This window comes from Lactuca serriola, chromosome 9, assembly GCF_051521515.1.
Source record: "Lactuca serriola cultivar US96UC23 chromosome 9, Lser_US96UC23_V15, whole genome shotgun sequence".
Lineage (NCBI taxonomy): Eukaryota > Viridiplantae > Streptophyta > Magnoliopsida > Asterales > Asteraceae > Lactuca > Lactuca serriola.
The window spans coordinates 122,906,841-122,930,212 of NC_136416.1; positions in this window are offsets into that span (position 1 = coordinate 122,906,841).

Consider the following 23,372-nt stretch of genomic DNA (forward strand, 5'->3'; position numbering starts at 1 on the left):
GATTTTTCAAAGGGCCTTCTATACCACTGAAGCTAATTTTTTTAAACAAAAAACAAAATGGCACAAGCACTTTCTCTAATCGTTTCCAACAATGTTGGTGGTTCAAATCGAGCTCCAATATTGGTTGCAAATGAATACCATCACTGGTCTCAAGAATGGAAAGATACTTAAAGAGACTTGGTACAGATGTATGGCGATCTGTTGAAAGACCACATGTCCCTTTTCTTACACCTGCTCAAACTGATGGTGCCACAACCAGATTAGGAGGAGGACAACCTGTCTTGAACCGTCCCACCAAGGATGATCTTGATAAAATGGAAAATGATGTTGTTGCTTTCTATTAAATCTCTTATGGAGTTGCTCTTGACAACTTCGACATTATCATAAACTGTAAATCAGCAAAATGGATCTGGGATGTTCTCAAGAACTTGTATGAAGGTTCATAACAAGCTCAAAATAAGAAGCTCACAACTACACTCAATGAATTCAACAACTTCAAAGCTCATGCGGGTGAAAGTTTAGAGGACTCCTTAAAAAGGTTCAATCTGATTGTTACTAAGTTATCAAATGCTGGCACCATCCACAGTAACCATGAAACAAACCTTCATTTTCTCAACGGGTTAGGAAGACATTGGACTACTGCTAAGATGATAGTTCAAGGGGATAGAAAGATTCATTCACAGTCTCTCTACAAGTTATATGCGGAATTGCAAGCACAAGAATCCACCGTACTCAAAGACTGTGCTGACTTCAGAGGACCAGTTGCTCTTGTAGCACAAGCTCCTCACAGCCAGTCTTACTCTCCCTCGTATGACACTACACCGCAGTCGTACGAAGCTGACTCAGAGTATGATGATGAAGAAGAATTTCAGAAGGCTATTGCTCTAGTTAGTAAACAATTCAATCGACTACCACCTCACTCTTTTCGCAAGAATCAACAATTCAATAAACCTCCTTTCAATCGTAACTTTAACCCACAAAGCAATCACTCTCATTATCCTAAAAATTCACACCCACAACCGCAATCTCAAAACACTCAAACAAAGGAGACACCGCAGTCCATGCAAACCTCTGACTTCGGTACCCCTTCAGAAGACAAAAGTTATGTTGTAATATGCCACAAATGCAACAAAGAGAATCATTTTTCAAAGGATTGCAAAGCCAACGTAGTGAAAGACAGAGCATTCTACCTTAGAATGGCTCAAGAACTGGAAGAAAAGGAAATGGCTAGGGCGTATGTGGCTCATGTTAAAAGAAACCATCAAGTTTGGTCATCTGGAGATGAAAAAGAAAACATCAGCAACATCAAAGGAAAAGGCAAAATTTGCATGCTAGCAACTGTTGATGATGATGGTTCTATGAAGTTGGAAAGCAACTACTGCTACATGGCAAGGGATGGAACTTTAAGAATTTTTGATCAGGTAAAACTCATGATCCGAACTCTAAACTATAACATGCATGACTGTCAACCTTTTATAGAAAATCTTAATTACACATGTGTTGCCGTCCTTTCAGACTACCACAAATCCTTAGATGAGAAGAACATAGCATCCCAAGAGATGTTTCATGTGAAAGGACGACTGGACAACAAAAGACTCAAAATGACTATGTTAGAAAGAGATTTAGAGTTAGAAAAAGATGCAAGAATGTTGAGTGAAACCATAATAGAAATAGCTTTGAACCAAAGAGATTTAGCTCAGAGTGAGATTGTATGTTTAAATCTTTTAACTGAAAAATTATTCAATGAAAGTGAAGCTATTGAAAATTTTGTTAATAATGGAACCGTGGACAATACATACAATTGGGGTTGGTCCAATGGATATCCTACCACAGAGGATTCCTCACCTCAGTTTAACAAAGATCGACTTGATGTCCCTCCGGACCGAGAATTTCATTTTCTAGTCAATGACAAGACTTTTCCCAAAGATATCAGAACACACTTTGGTAGACTTCATATTCTAAGTAATAATTGTGTCATTGAGGAAATTGTGCCTGAGGCTTCGGATCACACATGTGATCAACCTCTTATCTGTGGCACAATCAGTCCAAATTCTCAGACCTCATCTATTGTTGATGAAGAAATAGTCATAGAAAGTCCCAAAGTCTCACATGACTTTCCACCCTTGTCCTCAGACCGCAGTGCTTCTCACTGCTGTCATGATTCTCAGAAAAATCCCATTCCCGTCACAACCCATACTTATGCTATGGTAGCTAAGTCTTCCTTACCAAAGTCCACAATCAAAGGTTCAGTGACTCTTCAACCAATTCACCATGAACTACCCATAGAAAATTTTGAAGTAGGTCAATGTTCTCAAAATCCTGAATTTTCAAGTTCTGATGAGTTAAGCCCCCGGTGTCAAAATTTTTCAAAGGCTTCCAGGAAACTGCAGTTAAACGCTAATGACTGCGACTCTCCAAAAACTTTAGCAAAAAAGGCTTTCAAACAGGATATTCGATCTCGAGGCACAAATCGACAAATCTTTTCTAAAAACAAAAGACATATCAGATTTCCAAAATCTAAGAGTTCAGAAAAGTTTGTTTTTGCTTACTATCTTTCAAAAAACTCTCCCATCAAGAAACCATGCAAAAAGGAATGTGCAGTTTCAACATCCGTTCCTAATTCATCTGACAAAACCCAAAAGAAAGAAAGGTCTTTTCAAAACAATGGTTTTCAAATCTATTCCTCAGATGATCCAAAATGGAAGGGTATCTTACCCACTCCAACACTTTTAAAATCACCTCAAAGTTTCAACAAATGGAAAGGCATCTTACCAAATCCCAAGAATAGGTCCAAAGTGTTTACACTAGCAACATCTTCTTCAAGACAAACTTTTTCTAAATCCAACAGTTCACGTGTCAAATCTTACCAACCTCGGACCAGTCACAAATTAACCACACCCTTCCGACCGCAGACCAAACAAAGAGCCAAAACAAAAGACAAAATTTCAGCATGTCGATGTCAATGTAGTTTTTAGAAAAAGTTTTCTCATGTCAAAATTGACCTTTTTCAGAAACCTCATAACTTTTCAAAAAGGCACTACGCTCCGAAAATTCACAAACACCCAGGACTAGGATTAAAAGTTGACACGAAACCAGTCCCTGCAACCTCTTTTCATGCATCAATCGGAAACTCATCTATTGCCCCAGGCTCCAAACTAGTTTGGATGCCTAAACTAACCGTGTAATTTTTCAGGCCTTGTGCAAGGAGGAACAAGAAGAAGAATGGTTAATCGATAGTGCCTGCTCCTTGCACATGACGGGAAGTTTAGAATACCTTCGATATTTCAGGCCAATTTGCAACGGTGGAAATGTCACTTTTGGGAACAATGCTAATGGGATAATTCGAGGTTATGGGCTTCTCACTACGGGGAACTTCTGTATTCAAAAGGTTTCTTATGTAGAAGGCCTTAAACACAATCTCATCAGTGTTGGTCAACTATGTAAAGCCGGCCATCGTGTTGAATTTGATGACCAGTTTTGCTATGTAATGACAAGCGATATAAGCACTTGTATGATCAAGTCCAGATCCGAAGGTACTATGTACCCTCTGGATGTATCTTTGATCATTGGCAAACCACAATTATGCTTTTATCCAAAGCCGTATCCTAAGTCAGCTGGCTATGGCATCGCAAGCTCACTCATCTTTACTTCAGATACATTAACAACTAGGTCACCGGAGAACTAGTCAGAGGTCTTCCAATCCTCAAGTTCAGCAATGATACTCTCTGTCATGCATGTGAGTGTGGAAAGCAATTCAAGGCAAGTTATCCCACAGTGATTGATTCCTCAATCTCTGAACCATTGGAACTTTTTCACATTGTTCTCTGTGGTCCATCTACCGTTGCCAGTCTTCATCACAAAAAATACATACTAGTTATTGTGGATGAATTCACACATTTCACATGGGTCTTCTTTCTTCGACTCAAGTCAGAAACACCGTAGGTGTTGATCAACTTCATCAAGGAAATCGAACTTCAGATCAAGTTACTAATCAGACGTATCCGAAGTGACAATGGAACCGAGTTTACTAATCATATTCTAAATAGTTTCTTGGTTTCCAAAGGGATTACACACAAATTCTCAGCTGCTTACACACCACAACATAATGGCATAGTAGAACGAAGGAACTGATGGGTTTTAGCCATAAGAACTTTCCTATGTGTGCATGCAAAATCCTAATGCTTGGATCTAGGCTTTCTAATCAAACATGCTTTGAATCCAAGACTTCTAATGACTATTTAGGTGTAATAACAATATTGAAATAGTTCTAGAATCATACCTTTGAATTCCTTGTTGATCTTGTTGTCTTGGAGCTTCTAGAGTCACAATTGTCACTCCTCTAATGGCTTACAAACACCAAATAGCAAGGAGGATGATTTGGGAGAGAGGAGAGGGAAGGAAATCGGCCAAGGGTTCTATTCTTTTGACAAATTACCGATTTCCTTATGCCATAGGGTCTATTTATACTTGTAGACTCCTTAAGGGTTACAACCTAAACCCTAATCGGATAATCTTCTCTTAAGGCTATCCAAATCCATTCCTTAGATAACTCTTAGACGATTTGAACTATCCTTTAGCTTCTAGAATCCGTCCAATGCATATCAATATGGATTTACAGTCTAAAGTTTAACTATCAAACAATTGACAGTTTATACCCTCTTATTTAATTAATCTCTTTAAGTCACCAAATTAATTCCAATTAATTCTATGACTTATATTAATCAAATAACAATATATTATTCTTTATATTATTCTCATAATATACTAATAATATTTACTCTCTCTTAATAAATCATCCTATCAAGTTGCTATGGTGAAGGCAACCCAAAAGGACCATGCATAACTGGGTCAAATACTTGCCTAATATAGTTGCAGCCTTAGACACTATTCCAACAGTCTCCCACTTGGATAAGTCTAGTAACTATATGCACAAGTACAATTCGGTTTGCAATCGTAGCTCTCAAAGATGCTGTCAAACTCTGATCTAATCAATCTTGTCCTTTAGATAAGGGATCATACAGTCCTCTGTTAGATATCATGCTGACAATCCTATGGAATGGTTAGTCAAGCATTTAGGTTTCTCGATCTCTGATCTATTCGACATAGAACTTAATCGAACACATCAATTCAGTTCTGACCGGGCCCAACACATAAGTCAAATCAAATCATCGAGCGGCCGAGATATCGCTTTTACCTTCTTAGATAAAAGTTACAGATAAACTTCGACTTATATGCATTTAATTATTCAATAATCAACTATACACAACAATACGTTTTATAACATTGAGTTACCCATGCGTTTTCGCATTATCAATGTACAATCAATTAGCAAATAATAAACCATATATCTAGGTTTTAAGACTATATGATATTATCGTCTTGCGATCACCCTTTTATATCATATTCCATAAGGTGATTCCAGCAAGCGCGGGTTTGTTCCAATGCTCAAAACTAGTTCATAAGCACTCATGAATGTCGCAACAACCCTTTGCTATGTCTAATACCATTTAGACAATCTACGCACCGATTCATGACAATCTTCATTCATATCTACTTCCAATATATGAACGATTGTGGACAATTCGAACAATTCGATTATTCCTAATAAACTCAATTATTCTGGAAGTCAAAACATGCAAAGTGAAACAATAGCTAAACAATTAACATAAGATAGTAACATTACTCATAAATAAAACTCCTTTATTTAATCATCAAATGTTAATTACATTTATCTATTACACGTTTCTAATACTATCTAATCTATGCTAATATCATCCTTCAGCCCAATACTCCTAGCATGCTGCAAGTGCTTAACCCTACTCAGTCCCTTCGTAAGCGGATCTACTGGGTTATCTTCTGATGATATCCTCTTCACTACGAGTTGTCCTTCTTCTACACAATGTCTAATGAAGTGATATTTTCTGTCGATACATCATGATCTACCATGATCCCTCGGTTCCTTGGTCAAGGCAACCGCTCCTTCATTATCACAAAAAATCTCCATGGGCTCCTTTATGGCAGGTACAACTCCTAGATCACCGATGAAGTTCTTCAGCCATATTGCCTCCTTCGACGCTTCGCTCGCTGCAATGTACTCTGATTCGCACATTGAATCAGCTACGGTTTCCTGCTTGGAACTTTTCCATGTCACTGCTCCTCCATTTAGGGTAAAGACCCAGCCCGACTGCGAACGGTAGTTGTCCCTGTCGGTCTGAAAACTGGCGTCACTATACCCTCGCACCTTCAAGTCATCACTCCCTCCGAGGACTAAGAACCATTCCTTTGTCCTTCGAAGGTACTTAAGGATATTCTTCACTGCAATCCAATGTGCTCTGCCAGGATTCCCTTGATATCTACTAACCATGCTCAAAGCAAAGGCTACATCAGGGCGAGTACAAGTCATAGCGTACATGATTGAGCCAACTGCGGAAGCATATGGAACTCGGCTCATTTATGCTATCTCAGCTTCGGTACTCGGACTTTGAGTCTTACTCAACTTGCCATTACTTTGTATCGGTAATTCTCCTTTCTTCGAGTTTTCCATACTAAAACGTTTTAGTACCTTCTCCAAGTAAGTTTTCTGACTAAGTCCAATTAGTCTCTTACTTCTTTCTCTTACTATCCTTATTCCCAAAATGTAAGAAGCCTCTCTGAGGTCCTTCATAGCGAAGCACTTCCCGAGCCAGGACTTAACCTCCTGCAGAGTCGGGATGTCGTTTCCTATGAGTAATATGTCATCGACATATAGAACGAGGAAGCTTACTATACTCCCACTGGCTTTGACATATACACAAGACTCATCTTCGCTTCGTACAAATCCAAACTCTTTGACTTTCTCATCGAAGCAAAGATTCCATCTGCGAGACGCTTGCTTAAGTCCATAAATGGACTTCTCAAGCTTACACACTCTATTCGGATGCTTCGGATCCACAAACCCCTCTGGCTGAGTCATGTAAACATCCTCAGCCAACTTTCCGTTAAGGAAAGCGGTCTTGACATCCATTTGCTAAATCTCATAATCATGAAATGCGGCAATCGCTAACATCACTCTAATAGATTTTATCTTCGCAACTGGTGAGAAGGTCTCATCATAGTCAACTCCGGGAGTTTGAGTAAAGCCCTTCGCAACCAATCGCGCTTTATATGTGTGTACGTTTCCATCAACGTCGGTCTTCTTCTTGAAGATCCATTTGCACCCAACGGTCTTACGTCCGGGCACATAATCAACCAAATTCCAAACTTGGTTATCATACATGGATTGGATCTCGCTATCCATTGCCTCTTTCCATTTCGCAGACTCCAGGCCTGCCATGGCTTCCTTATAGCTATTAGGTTCATCAAGATTTATTAGTGTACCATCACTAATATACGTGTCCCCTTCGGTAGTAATATGAAAACCATAAATCTAGGGTAGAACTCTAACTCTATCGGAATGTCTAAGAGGTAAGGATTCATCAATCGGTTCAACCGGAGTTTCCTCTTTGGGTTGAGTGCCAGCGGTAGAGGTTCCTTCATCTATCGACTCTTGAATTTCTTCAAGCTCGATTTGCCTCCCACTGTCTCCTTGGCCTATGAGTTCTCGCTCTCGGAAAACTCCTCTCCTCGCAACAAAGACAACATTGTCCTTCGGACTATAGAAGAGATATCCAAAGGATGTCTGCGGGTAGCCGACAAAAATACATCGCTCACTTCGAGGTTCGAGCTTGTCGTGAGTATCTCGTCTGACGAAAGCCTCGCAACCCCAAACCTTGATATGTGCCAACGAGGGAGCTTTCCCTATCCACATCTCGTGAGGTGTTTTGGCAACCTTCTTAGTAGGGACTCGGTTAAGGATATGGGCGACAGTCTCTAAGGCATACCCCCAAAAAGAGATTGATAGTGAAGCACGACTCATCATTGAGCAAACCATATCCAATAAGGTTCGATTACGCCTTTCTGCCACACCATTCAACTGCGGTGTCCTAGGAGGCGTCAATTGCGAAACTATTCTACACTCCCTGAGATAATCGTGGAATTCAAGACTTAGGTAGTCTCCTCCTCGATCGGATCGAAGCATCTTGATTTTCCTGCCCAATTGATTCTCCACTTCATTCTTGAACTCTTTGAACTTTTCAAAAGTTTCTGACTTTTGCTTGATTAAATAGATATACCCATATCTACTATAATCATCGGTAAAAGTCACATAGAAGCGGTTCCCATCCTTCGTGGTTGATCTAAATGGTCCACATACATCGGTATGTATTAGGTCCAATAGGCCCTCACCCCTTTCACACGTACTTGTGAAGGGTGATTTAGTCATCTTTCCAAGTAAACAGGACTCGCACGTGTCATCTTCCCTAAGGTCGAATGACTCCAACACTCCATCCTTTTGGAGTTGGGCTATGCGTTTCTTGTTGACACGTCCAAGACGACAATGCCACAAGGATGCTTTATCCATACTAGTGGAAGAATCTATGTTCAAAACATCATTTCCTAAGTTATCGACAATCATAACAGTTTCATAAATTCCATTACATGGTATAACTTCAAAGTAAAAGACACCATTTAGATAAGCCAAAATAGAACCATTCTCATTATTAAAAGAAAATCTAAAACCTTGTCTATATAAACCATGAAATGAAATGATGTTTCTAGCCATTTCTGGCGAATAGCAACAATTGTTCAAATCTAAACATAAATTATTCCTAAGCTCTAAAGAATACACTCCAATCTTGGTCACAGGCAACGATCTTCTGTTCCCCATGATTAGATTGATTCTTCCTTGCTCCACATTCCTACTTCTTCTTAGTCCCTGCACATTAGAATAAATGTGGTAACCACAACCGGTATCAAGAACCCAAGAAATAGCATGATTAGAATCGTTAGATTTAATTGTATATATACCTGCGAAAGATGTCTTGATCTTTCCTTCCTTGATGGCTTGTAGGTATTCCGGGCAGCTTCTCTTCCAATGTCCTATATTGTGGCAGTGGCGGCACTCTGCCTCCTTCGGGTTAGGGCAGGGCTTAGCGGGATCAACTTTGGTCCCACTAGAAGAGGCACCATCTCGTGCTTTAACCTTGCGATAGTTCTTAGACGAAGCCTTCCTCTTCTTTCCCTTTCCTTGACTAATAGCCAAGACAGGAGCAGCGGGTGGATTGGGAGTTGGTGCAACAGACTTGTCTTTGAAGTTGCTCTCAGCGACCCTCAAGAGACCTTGGAGTTTGCTTAGGGGGACCTCCTCTTTGTTCATGTGGTAGGTCATCCTAAATTGGTTGTACATCGGAGGCAAAGAGTGAAGCACCATGTCGATCGCCAAGTCTTCCCCAAAGTCAACATTTAACTTGCGAAGGCGGTCGACATACCTTTGCATCTTTTGTAGGTGAACGGTAAGAGATTCTCCATGACCCATCTTAGCGGTGATGGGATTAAAACAACTTTTAATCTATGAAGATCGATTAGATCTTGAACAAGTATACAAATACGAAACAGTAAAAACGCAATAATAAGAACAAACAGCTTGAATCAAACGTGTCGAATGATTAAATAAAATCCTTAGAAGAGCTCGATTAAGAACATCAACTGTAAAGGATTAGAAGATTACAAGAACGATTACAGAAAAATATTATACTCTTGATCAATCGCTATTTCGATAATCTCTGGAATCTTAACCTAATATGCATGCAAGCATTTAACTTATATACAATACATAAAAGGCTCTCGGTTGGACAGGCCCAAACCGGAGAATACAAGGCTAATCAACGAGCCCAAAAGACGCAACATCAAAACTATCTTCAGCTCAATAATCTCCCCCTTTGCGTCAATTTGGAGCGAGACCTTCACTTCTTACTTGGGCCGGCAGCTGAAGCTGGTACCTTCTTTTTCACGGTGCTAAACAGACACTTGGTTATGGAGAGAATGGTCTGTCTAAACCGGATGTACCAATTGATCATATCATTGAAGTACTTGATGTCATCAGCTGAATTCACCTTACACTGCTTGATAATGAATAAGATGTGTTCCAAGAAAGTTGTGGTGTAAAGGTGCTTGTCAGCTAAAGCGAACAAACATTTCTGTCCTTCGACTCTAGTGAACATGACTGAGTTTCGCTTCGGATCAATCCTGCCCATCTGCATCTGGTTGAGATCACTGGCCGATCCAACAGGAGCTATCTTCGGTTTCTTCTTGAAGACTGTGGCGACCTCCTGATCCATTAGGGCAACCTCCATGATATAGCAAGCCAACATCCTTTTGACATGGTCTATGATGGGACCATATTCGGTTTCATTTGTCAGCAGGATATTGTACAAGACTATCCAGTCATGAGGGTTCAGATTCGGCAGATCAGCTAGGGAGATGATGTGGGCAGTTCTTGCAGATCCTCGAATGAGCTTGAACTTTACGTTTGTGAATCTCCCCACGGCATAAGGCTTCAGTACCCGAACATTAACAATCTTCTGGGCGCTCCATGTAAGGTATTGAGGGCGAGCGGCCTCCAGATAGAAGTCAATGAGCTCCCTGTCAAGCTCATCGTTCGGATGCGGGACTTCAAAAATGTTAGAGAAGGCGTGGAAGATGAACGCCTTTCGAGTCAGCGGCATATCAAACTGCGAATCAATTGAGTTGTTGCAGTCGAAAGATATCACCGGCTCGAGCCACAGTATGCTTGGAGTCTCTATGGCCTCTTGTATCAAACGATCCCTGGTCCGGGCAGGGAAGAGCAACTTTCGGCTCTCAAGGAGATCGTGGGCTTCTTTTTTCTTTCGTTCAGCTTCTTCAGCCTCACGCGCCACACGACTGGCATCGTCTTCAGCATTGCGACTGTTGTTTCTTTTTAACATGTCCGCAATGGTCTCCCTGTCTTCATCTTCATCTTCACCTTCATCTCCTCCCTCAACTATGTTTTTGCCCTTGTTCTTCACACCCGAACCCGTAGCATGACTAGTTGTGGGTGGTTCGGTAGTGTGAGTAGCTTTGGAGGAAGGAGGTGGTTTCGATCCTTTCTTCTCATCTCCCCCTTGTTTCGGAATGGACACGAAACTCGGTAGACCTTCAATTTTGCTTAAAAGGTCCATGGCCGGAGAGAGTTTCTCAGCGAGGGTACGCCTCACTGAGTGATTAAGGATGGGGTCGTGTGCTTCCAGGATGTTTGAAAGAGCTGCGTGGACATCCGAAACACACGTCTTTATGACCTCCCTCTCGGATCGAAGAGCTTCCAATTGTTGTTCGGAGTTGGAAAGCTGCGTGCTCTTGACCTTTAGGGCGGTAGTCTTGCTCGCCAAGACGCCCATCAGAGAATTTTCAGCTGCAAGATCCTCTTGTAGCTTTGCCAGGCGGGCATCGATGGAAGCACGAAGTGCCGAGTTGTCGTCGCTAATGTGTTGTCTGAGAGTAGCGAACGAAGACAGCTCCGTCGAGACAAACTTGGCCAATTGGTGAACAACTGGTTCCAAAGTCGTCTTCGTGGCGTCGGCGCTTTCCTGCAAAGACTTTAGCAGGACAGAAGCGTCAGTGAATAGTTTATCGACTTTTTCGGTCGCTGCCTCACAGGCTCGGGTGGAGGCGTCGATAGCAGCAGTTGCTGAGGCCACGGAATCGTGTTGAGCCCTGGAGAAGGCATCAACGATCTTCTGAAGGGCAGCTTCAGACAAAGATGACTGCTGGTTGGAAGAGGAGGCGAGAAGCTGATCAACCTTCTCGTTAAGCTCGCGAAGATGCTTCTTTGTCACTGGAGCATCATCCTCCTCATCACTCTGAACTTGAAACGGACTATAGTAGACCGAATCGAAGTTCATGTGTTCACCACCAATGTATTGATCACCGCCATCGGAGGCGTCTTCCGGAGATTGTGGTGGTGGTGAAGCTGGGGGTGTTGTGGGTTTGGTTGGTTCGGGTTGAGTGGGTGGGGGGTTAGTTTCGGGTGGTGGTTGTGTATGGGTTTCGGTTTGTGGAGGTTCGGTTATTGGAGGGGTTTCGGTGACAGGTGGTGTTTCAGTTGATGTGGTGAATATGGGTGGAGGTATAGGGATAGAGTTTGGGGGAATTGTGGGGTTTATGGTGGGAATGGAAATAGGTATTGTGGGTGGAGGTGAAGGAACTGGGGGTTGATGAAGTTCCATCTCAGGGGTTGGGGACCGAGGAGGTGTGTTGCCTCGTTGAGGAGATGCGTCTCCTTGTGATCCCTCAGAGTCCGAACTCCCACCTTCGGATTCGCTTGAAGAGGAGGAAATAACGAGCATTCGCTTCGGTTGGGTCTTCCTCCTTTTTGGCTGTGGGGATGAAGCAGCCTTCGGTTGTTTTCGCTTTTTGGGAGAAGGTCCCTTTGGTGCTTTGGACACTTGCTTCCCCTTCTCTGCCTTTTTGCCCCTGGCCACCGGTTTATCGGCGTCATGAATCGATCGCAGCATGTCCGGTGTCAGTTCCCTCGGACCAGTTGGCCTAAACTCCTTGATCGTCCTGATCAGTCTGCTATCGGCTGGCACATCAGCATACATCGACTCCGGGATAGAGCCAATGAACGAAAATTTAGAAGCATCGGAAACGATGATCTTCTTGGTATGAAACGTACCAATAGATGACATCGATGCGCCGTCGGCAGTTGGAACATTGTACTTGTCCATGGCCCATCTTGTGATCAAGATCCAGAACCGGGCCAGTGACACCTCAGAGTGTCGGGAAGAAGAAGATAGGCTCTGAATCAGCTGTTGCCATAGGACAAACCCATAGTCCAGGTTGATCCCGTTGTACACCCCATACATTATTGAAAGGAAAAGACGACTTGCACCGTCAGATCCTGAGCTCCTCTCTGACAGACCCTTAAAAAGGACTGTAAATAAGCCATTCCACATTGGCGGTAAGCAAGACTTTTTGAACTTGGGGACGGAGGAGAGAAGGTCTGTGTATCCCATGTTGTAAAACATAGTAAACAGCATCCCAACCGGAATTGTCTCCGGGTGAACTCGCGATGGGTCAGCAGCAAACCCTAACATAGTGCAGAAACGGGGGCGAGAAATTGAAGTCTTGTGTTCACCCACTTCAAAGAATACCCGGTCGACGGTCTTGTCGTAGTAAGCCGTCGCATAGACCTGAGATAAGGCCACCATTGGCACCGTTTCAATCCGTGACAGTGCAGGAGCGAGCTGGGAGTACTTGAGGCATTCGATGACCGGCGACATGTAGGAATCATACGCCAGTGGGTTCAGATCAATGACAAGGCATTGTTGGGGTCGGATGGGAAGAATCTGGGAAGTTGCATGAACAGATGAAGATTCAGCCATTGTTGCAGGTTTGGAGAAGAAGAAGAACGGGAGAGTGTTTGGGAGTATTTTTGCTTTGGGAATTATGGGGGCAGTAAAGAGGTAAAAGGTGGTGTTGATGGGTTTTTATAGTGGGTGATAGGAGAGAGAAAAATCGTTGCAAATCTCTTATGGAAATACGAAACGGGTTTTTGGAGTGACTGATTGGTGACAGTTGGGGTATGCGATGATCATGTAGGAGAGAGAGTGTCAGTTTCCTCGGATTACGCCGCCCAATAAGTGTCGGTTCAGAGAAAGAAACCGTTTCCATTTCCACACGCGCCTCTTTTGCCAGATTGATGACGCTTCATTATCACACACGCGTCCTTTAAGTGTCAGAAAAAGCGCGGTCGTTTCAAATTCACGCGCCCTCCTTTTTACCGTCGTTTGAAATTCTATCCATTTAACTCCCGCTGAGTCAGCAACTTTTTGTCTTTTCCCCTTCTGTTTTCAATGAATGACCCACGTGGCTGATTTTTGACCACAACTTCATTAGTAACCATCCAGTAATAATCCAGCCTGTAAATTAATTAGTAACGGAATTTTGGAAAATCTTGGATTTTCGTGCAAAGAGTGTAAAAGAAAAAGAAATAAAGCAACTCTTTTTAGGATAATTTGTGATGTCAATAATGACACGAAACTGATGATCCCGGGCACGAATCTCTTCCTTCAAAGTCAAGAGAGACCTCAAAGTGTTAGTGTGGAATCCCGTTGAATTACGATCAAACACTTATTAATAAATGTTGAAAGGCTTCTTTTAATTAGGTTAGCTTGGGATAGTTTTGCTTTGATTCATCAGTTCAATTCTTGATATAAGAACGAAAGTGAACAAAGTACTTGTGAGACCGGTGTAGTCTGTTGAACAAGTAGGTAGGAGTGGATTTTATAGTGGCTTGGAATAATATGAAATCTCAGATAAAAAATTAGAAAACTGGATCCCTTGGGAAGAAATGTTATGGTGTGTAACAATTTCATTGGAATCACGCAAAAGAAAATTTGAGATTCCATGAAGGTACATTCGTCAATTCATTGGTGAAAACTTGATCAAGTTAATTGGTCACCGTCAATTCGTTGGAGTTGGATTTGGGGTTTCACTCAGCTCGTAGTGGCACGAAACTAAGATCATAATCACAGATGTTGTGCAACCATAAACCTCAGTGGTAGTTTCTGAGAGTCTCAAGGGTTACAGTGATGAAACGAATGTAATGGAGAAGTGTAGTGGGGATGGTGAAAGAAAACATAGTACCTCTGCTGCGAAAATAAGGACCAAGCAGGAAACTCTTAACTCATGTGAGAAAAGAGTGAGGTAGCTCACGATTAGAATAAATATGTTAGCCTTATTGGGAAGACAAGGTTTGTGTATACCGGGTCATGAAGGCTATTATTCAAAATCTTATGAGGCTTGGGACACATACAGCAGCATGCTTCTAGGGACACTTAAGTAAGAGATCAAATATATTCCCATAAACAAATAAGCACACGAAAAAAAATATTTTTGGATTTTTGATATTAAAAAAAATATTAAAAAAATATAAAAGAGTGAAAAAAGAAAAAAAATTACGATTTTAAAACAACTTTGGAAAAAATTGAAAAACCGAACCCGAACGTTCGGTTGGTTTCGGTTCCACAAAATTTTGAAAAACCGAACCCGAACCTTCGGTTGGTTTCGGTTCCACAAAATTTTGAAAAACCGAACCCGAACCTTCGGTTGGTTTCGGTTCCACAAAATTTTGAAAAACCGAACCCGAACCTTCGGTTGGTTTCGGTTCTACAAAATTTTGAAAAACCGAACACGAATCTTTGGTAGGTTTCGGTTTTGGAAAATTTTGAGAAACGAAGGATTTTAGATATACAAGAAATAAATACTTTTAACATAGAGAAAAACCAAAATAGTACAAGAAATATACAACACAGAAAAACTACCTTTGAAGTGATGAGCGAGTCAGATGATTGAACCGAACCCGAATGTTCGGTTGGTTTCGCTTCTTACGTTTGAGGTTGAGAGGTAGTGTGACGTACTGACTCTGATTCCATCATTCCTAGCCCTTGCAATATTTTGTTGAATGATGATTCTGGAAGAGCTTTGGTAAAGACGTCAGCCAGTTGATCAGTGGTTCTTACGAAGTGAACTTCTACATTTCCATCTTCCACATGATCTTTGATGAAGTGATACCTCAGTGCTATGTGTTTGGTTTTAGAGTTTTGCACTGGGTTATGACAGATCCTAATTGCACTTTCAGAGTCACAATATAGTGGGATCTTCTTCATATTGAGTCCATAGTCTCGAAGTTGACTCTGGATCCAAATCACTTGTGATGTGTAGGAGGCAGCGACAATGTATTCCGCTTCGGCAGTAGACAGCGACACACATGTTTGTTTCTTGGATTGCCAACTGACCAATTTCCCATCAAGAAATTGACAGCCACCAGTTGTGCTTTTACGGTCGAGTCCACATCCTCCAAGGTCAGCATCAGAATAGGCTTGAACGAAGAAGCCTGAATTAGATGGATACCACAGACCTAAGGAGGTTGTTCGCTTGAGATAGCGTAGGATGTTCTTTACTGCCAGCATGTGAGGTTCTCGTGGGTTAGGCTGAAATCGAGCACAATAACACACAGAAAACATGATATCAGGCCTGCTCGCAGTTAAATACATCAGTGAACCTATCATTTGACGATACAGCGTGATGTCGACAGCCGGTTTGTCAAGAGATGGGGTAAGCTTGGTGCCGAATGCCATTGGGACTTTGACTTTTGAGTCGCCCATCATGCCAAACTTTGCTAGGAGAGTCTTTGTGTAAGCTTCCTGATTAATAAAGATGCCTTCGGGTCCCTGTCTTATGTTTAAACCAAGGAAAAAGTTAATAGGACCCATTGAGCTCATTTCAAACTTAGTCTCCATCAACTTTCTGAATTCAACCGTTAAGCTGGGATTCGTGGAGCCAAAGATGATGTCATCAACGTAAATTTGAACTATCATAAGGTGGTTACCTTCCTTTTTGCGAAAGAAGGTTGGGTCAACCGAACCTTGTTTAAATTTAGACATCTTTAAAAATTTAGTAAGCGTTTCATACCAGGCTCTCGGAGCTTGTTTGAGACCGTACACAACTTTATCCAGAATATAGCAATGATTTGGATGCTTTTCGTTCACGAACCCAGGAGGTTGCTCCACATACACAGTTTCTTCGAGTTCTCCATTGAGAAATGCACACTTGACGTCCATTTGGAAAACCTCAAAGTTTTTGTGAGCAGCATAGGCCAGAAATATTCTAACAGATTCTAGCCTAGCTATTGGAGCGAACGTTTCTTCGTAATCTATTCCTTCCTCCTGACAGTATCCCTTGACTACCAGATGAGCCTTGTTTCTTATGACATTACCTTCCTTGTCCATTTTGTTTTCTAAAAACCCATTTAAGACCAACAACCGAAGTATCTGGAGGAGTTGGAATGAGGCGCCAGACTTTGTTCCTTTCAAACTCGTTCAGTTCGTCTTGCATTGCTTGAACCCAATCAGAGTGATCGAGGGCAGTGTTCACTGTTTTGCCTTCAGTTGAGATCGGGTCAAAACCTTGTCAGATACATCACCAACTAGTTGAGAGATACGATGATCTCTGGTCCATTTGGTAAGAGGAGGGTAATTCGGATCGAAGGTTGGATCTAGTTCAGCGTTGATCATCTCTTCGGGCTCAGATTGGCTATCGTCATCAAGCGTCATATCATCATGCTCCCCCTCAAATGATGAGTCTTGAGAAACATGAGGTTCAGGGTTTTGTTGTGGTGCTGGATTTTCAGGCATTGAAGCACCTTCGTATGGAGGGGCATCTTCGGTTGGAGAGGCACCTTCGGTTGGTGAAGGACCTTCGGTTGAAGTAGTAGAGCTTGGCTCCCCCTGGACTTGTGAGCTAGGCTCCCCCTCAACATGAGAACTTGTCTCCCCTTCGACTGAAGCAGTGTTGGTTGGAGATTCATCAGTGGGTGATTCTCCTTCATGCATTCTTTTTGCAGCATCTTCGACAATTTGCTTCATATGATCAATTTTGTTGTCAGCTGCACCTGCTTCTGAGAGAGAAGCTTTTTCCGGTTCGTCAAAGAGTTCCAGAAAATTCTCGTACAAATTGGCAATCGAGGCTGTGACTTGGCCAGTTTGAGGAAAGATTTCCCCGGCAGTGTCATCTATGGCATGTAGGTTCTTGACATAGTTATCGTCGAAGGTCACATAGTATGTCTCTTCAATCCTTCTTGATCGTTTGTTTAGGACCCTGCACGCCTTGGATGTGAGTGAGTAACCCAGAAAGATTCCCTCGACAGCTTTGATGTCAAACTTGTTGCGGTGTTCTTTAGAGTTAAAGATGAAACACCTTGAGCCAAACACATGGAAAAATTTCACATTGGGTTTTCTGTTATTTATTATCTCATATGGTGTGAGCTTGAATCGCTTATTGAGATAGGACCTGTTCTGTGTATAACAAGCAGCAGAAATAGCGTCAGCCCAAAAATAAAGAGGTAACGAAGCGAAACTTAACATGGTTCGGGCAGCTTCACACAAGGATCGGTTTCGTCTTTCGACTATTCCGTTCTGTTGTGGTGTGTAGGGAGCTGAGAAATTATGACTAATTCCCTTTTCTACAAGAAACTCTTCAAACTCCTTGTTCTTGAATTCGAGACCATTGTTGTTCCTGATGTTTCGAACGACCTTCTTGAGCTGGACTTCAATCTGCTTGATAAACACTTTTAGCTTTTGAGTCGCTTCAGATTTGAGCTTTAGAAAGAACACCCATGTAAATCGTGAGAAGTCATCTACGCTAACAAGAATATACTTGCTACCACCGATGCTTTCGATAGATGAAGGACCACACAAATCGATATGAAGCAATTCGAGTGGTTCAACAACTTTTGTGTTAATTACGGATGGGTGACTTTGACGACTCTGCTTTCCCATTTCGCATGCAGCACACAAATGCTCTCGGTCAAACTTGAGCAATGGAAGACCCCTAACATGACCTCCAGTGACAAGTCGGTTGATATCTTTGAAATTGAGATGAGAGAGTCTTCTGTGCCACAACCAGCTTTCGTCGGATTAAGCTTTTGATAGCAGACATATGGCTGGGTTTCCTTTGATGGGTTTCATGTTCAGAGGAAACATTTCGCCCTTTCGCTCTGACTTCAGAATCACCTTCTTTGTCTTTTTCTCTATGATTTCAGAACCTTCATCATCGAATGAAACTTTGAGACCTGTACCTCCAACAAGCTGAGATACACTAATGAGGTTGTGTTGAAGTCCTTCCACATAGGCCACCTTCCTTATTGTAAAGTCACCATTCGTTATCATCCCGTATCCCTTTATGGTGCCGAAAGAGTTATTTCCAAACTTGACGTTGCCACCATTTGCAAGAGATCTGTATTCCCTGAGCTCCTCTTTCCTCCCTGTCATGTGACGCGAGCAGCCACTGTCAATGTACCATTCTTCGTCAAACTGCTCGTCACTCATAACCTGCAAAAATTAAGCAGATTTAGGAACCCAAAGTTTCTTGGGTCCATTTGAGCTTTTCGTGGGAACGGGAATAGTAAGAGAGATGTCAACTAGATATGTTGTTTTAATTAGAGTTGTTTCATCTTTCTTTTTAATGGTAAAGACTTTTATTTTGTTAGGATTGGGTTTGTTCGCTTTGGACTCAGGTTTGGATTCATCGACCTTCTGCTTTCCTTTCTGTTCAGCTGATGGATGAGGTTTTTGACAACATGTGGGATTAGCTTTAGAGCAAGATGGAGATGAATGAGTGGAAGTAGAAGAACGAGAAGAATTAGAATGAGAGGATTTGGATGGAGATGTCTTCCTGGCTGATGACTCTAGGTGACCCTTTTGCTTTTGATCGTTGGCGGGGCTGACCTTCGAGTCTTGTTCTCTTTTGGCTTTAGAGCCGAACCTTTGTGTTCGGTTGGAGTTGTTCTTGGAACCGAACCTTTGGTTTCGGTCGAATTCCTTTTCAGAACCGAGCTCTTGCTTTTGGTTGGTGTTTTCTTGCGAACCGAACCTTGGCTTTCGGTTGGTATTTTCTTGCGAACCGAACCTTGGCTTTCGGTTGGTGTTTTCTTGCGAACCGAACCTTGGCTTTCGGTTGTTGGAACTGTTAGGCTTTCTTACAGGATTGTTTTCATACTTCAGATTCTTGTCCTTGTGTGAATAGTATGCATTCTGGGAGTGCCAGAATTGTTTCCTTTCAGAAAGGTTTTTCCTGTATCTTTGGTTCCTTTCTAACTTCCTATCCCTCATCTGCTTGGGTTGATGATGAACGTTCGCTTTCGTTTTTGTTGTCACCTTGGTTGGTTCCTTTTGAACTTCAGGAGTTTTTCTTTGAGCCGAGGGAGCAGATGGAATATCTGAAGAAGATTCAGTTTGCCCTGAGGAAGTGGAGGGAGTATCTGATGAAGTTTCACTACGGGCTGTTGGAGTAGAGGGTATGTCTTCTTTTGCTGAACAATCATCCTCTTGAGGAATATCTTTCGTACCACTAGTGCTTGGTTCACTGAAATTATCAGGCTTATTCAATGGTTCAAGGATGTATCTTCCTTTGCTCATCCAGGAGGTTCTTTCAGACAGGCCAACGGTTTCGTTTGCATTATCAATAGGAGGTTCCCAGAAATACTCATCACAGCCATCAGCATTGTCTTCATTAACAATAGCTGTGAGTTCAGCTGTTTGATGTTCGGTTACTCCAGTCACCTTGTATACCTGATTCGGAGTGGTCCTGACCTTTTGATACACGACAACTTTTTCTACTAGTTTCGGGGACTTTTGTTGGGACAGTCTAGCGAATTCCACAGAATTTTCAGAGATAAGATTTTTGTGGTTTTTAGTTTCGATTTTAACGAATTCTGAGCAGTCAACCGTATCATCTACAGAAATTTCACTCATGTTTTCATCCTCGTTAAGCTCAGATGCATTTTCAACATCTATTTTATTTTCTGAGCTTACGTTGGCGTTTAGGGAGTCAAATTTTTGCATGGTTTCGGTTCTCAGTTTAAGTCGGTCATTTTTGTCCAAAAGGTTTTTGAGCATGTCCTTGTGGTCTTTGGATTTAATGAAGGACTCAATTTTGTCCAGTCCATACATGTAAGTCGGATTGACATCATCAGACGATATCACACTCTCACATTTGTAGGCTTCGGCATCGATTTCATCCTCCTTAAATTCTAGGAAGGGCAAAATCATGCGATGGATCTTTTGGCCTATCTCACAATCCAAGTGAAGTTGAGTAATATTGGAATATAAACGTTTAGCTATTAAACAAAACACATTTCGTTGTTTTAACAATTTCAAATTGTCTCTCTGCAAATAAATGTTTTCGTCTTTAACTTTAACTAATTCCGACTCTTTTAACTCAATCCACATTCGCCGCTCCTCACTCTTCGACGCCACCCTGCTTAATTGATCAGTCAGGTTAGAATTGGTGACTCGAGTTTGAGTTAAGCTACTATCTAAATGAGAAATTCTTGTATTAACATTTTTTAATTCTTTCTCATATGAGGATGATGGTACTTTAGATGAAATAAAAACAGATTGTACCTTCTTTATCAGTTCATCGAGCTCATTGAACTGCTGGCTGAGTGGTTTGGCCGTAAAGCACATATCCTCCTGCACCTTCGGTCCATTGCTTCCTCCATCGGTATTGTATCCCCTCATTTGAGATACGTCAGTCACCATGAAGCATTTTCCACCACTGCTTTCCTCCTTAGCCATATAAGCCCTTCCATGAGTAGGCTTCCTCACTTCTTCGTCTTCTGAGTCAGTAGACCAAACTTCTGTGCTACCGAACTCATCGTCATTAACCGAACCCTGCACAATAAGAGCATTAACAGAAGGGTTAGCGGTAGACTTCTTCTTTCTCAACTCATCCAATCTCTTTTGCAGCATGGCTTCCTCATCCTTTCCATCGTCCTTTTCAGCCATCTTCTTAAGAACACAGTCCTTAGCATAGTGGTTCTTGCCACCACAATAGAAACAGCTTACTTCGGAATCGCCATCTGCTTTCGGTTCCTTCTTGGGCTCCTCAGCTTTCGGTTCATTGTTCGCTTTTTCAGAGCTGTAACTCCCTTGCCAGTTTCGGTTTTTGTTGCTGGGGAATCTCTTCTTTATGAACCTCTTAGGATTGGATACCATCATGGCATAATCCTCAGTTGTGAGGTCATATTCTTCCAAGTTGAGTTCTTCATCCTCCATCACAGCTTTACTTTTCGATAGGAGGGCCAACGAACCAAGACTAGAGACAACATTCTTCTCTTGAACCACAATTTTCTCTTGCGACTTTAGAATACCCACCAGTTTCGCCAAAGAGTAAGATTTAAACTGTTCATGGGCTTTGACTGTGGAAACAACTGCTCTCCATTCAGATCTCAGTCCGTTCAAGAAAGTAACCTTTTGTTCGATAAGCTTCCTTTCAATGTCGTGTTTGATCATCTTGCTGAGAAGATGATTGAAGCGATCAAACGTCTGGGTCACTGATTCTTCGGCCCCTTGCCTGAATTCACCAAACTCAGATAGAAGCAAGGTTTGGATGGAATGTTCAAGATCTTCGTCTGTGGAATACAGTTCGCGAAGTCTATCCCATACTTCCTTCGCCGTAGTGCATGAGCTGACCAGTCTGAATGTGTCGGACTGAAGAGCGAATCTGATCAACCTTAGCGCCTTAATATTGCACTGGAATTTGTCTTTTTCATCATGCGCAATATCAGTCACGTCCTTAAGCAGATCGTTGTATTCTTTTTGCGTCTTAATGATTCTGGATGTTGCAGAATGTGAAGACGGTCCATTGATGATGGCTTCCCAGATGAGATAACCATTGTCCTCCGATCCAATCACGTAATCTTCAAAATGATGCGCCCATACTTCATAGTCATAGGTGTATAAGATTGGAATCTTTGTCGTCGAACCGATGCTGTTGGAAATATTAATGGGGTTTGATTGCGTCGCGTCCATTATGATCGTAAAAACCTGTTCAAAGATCAGACTTGTAATAAAGCAGATTAGGGCAAAACAATAAATATTAAGATACGTCAATAAGGATGACGGCTCAATAAATATCGATGATTGCGGAAAAACCCTAATGGAAATCTTTTTCACAGAAAAGATGTGTATCGATTACACAGCCTCCCGCTCTGATACCAATTGATGGGATTAAAACAACTTTTAATCTGTGAAGATCGATTAGATCTTGAACAAGTATACAAATACGAAACAGTAAAAACACAATAATAAGAACAAACAGCTTGAATCAAACGTGTCGAATGATTAAATAAAATCCTTAGAAGAGCTCGATTAAGAACATCAACTGTAAAGGATTAGAAGATTACAAGAACGATTACAGAAAAATATTATACTCTTGATCAATCGCTATTTCGATAATCTCTGGAATCTTAACCTAATATGCATGCAAGCATTTAACTTATATACAATACATAAAAGGCTCTCGGTTGGACAGGCCCAAACCGGAGAATACAAGGCTAATCAACGAGCCCAAAAGACGCAACATCAAAACTATCTTCAGCTCAACAAGCGGAAATCATGTTAGTGAAAATCTCATACCGCTCTAGTCTCGCGTTTTGGTGGTATCTCTCCAATAAGTCTTGATGCATCTCGTACGGGTACATGTCCTCGTTGGACTTTTGGAATTCGGAGTTCATGGTGGCTATCATGATGCAATGTACCTTCGTTGCATCTCGCTCATGAGTTTCGAAAGTGGTAATTTCAGCCGGAGTAGCAATTTCAGGGTTGATTTTCTCGAGCTTCTCATCGAGGACATACTCCTTATCCTCATAGCGAGAAATGGTGCAAATGTATCTTATCCATTCGCTAAAGTTCGTTCCATCGAAGGTGACCTTTTGGCAAAGGCTCATCAACGTGAAAGAACTAGCAGCAGTGTTGTTTGCATTCGACATCTAGAAATAGAAAGGACAAAGATAGATTAGAATATGAATCCCTAATTATCACCCAATAAGAAAAATTAGGGCTAGGATCCAACAACAACATTTACATATTAGAAAAGGGATGCCGTAATCTAACATGCAAACAAATTGAAGGTAAGTGAATGACGATTCACTAATT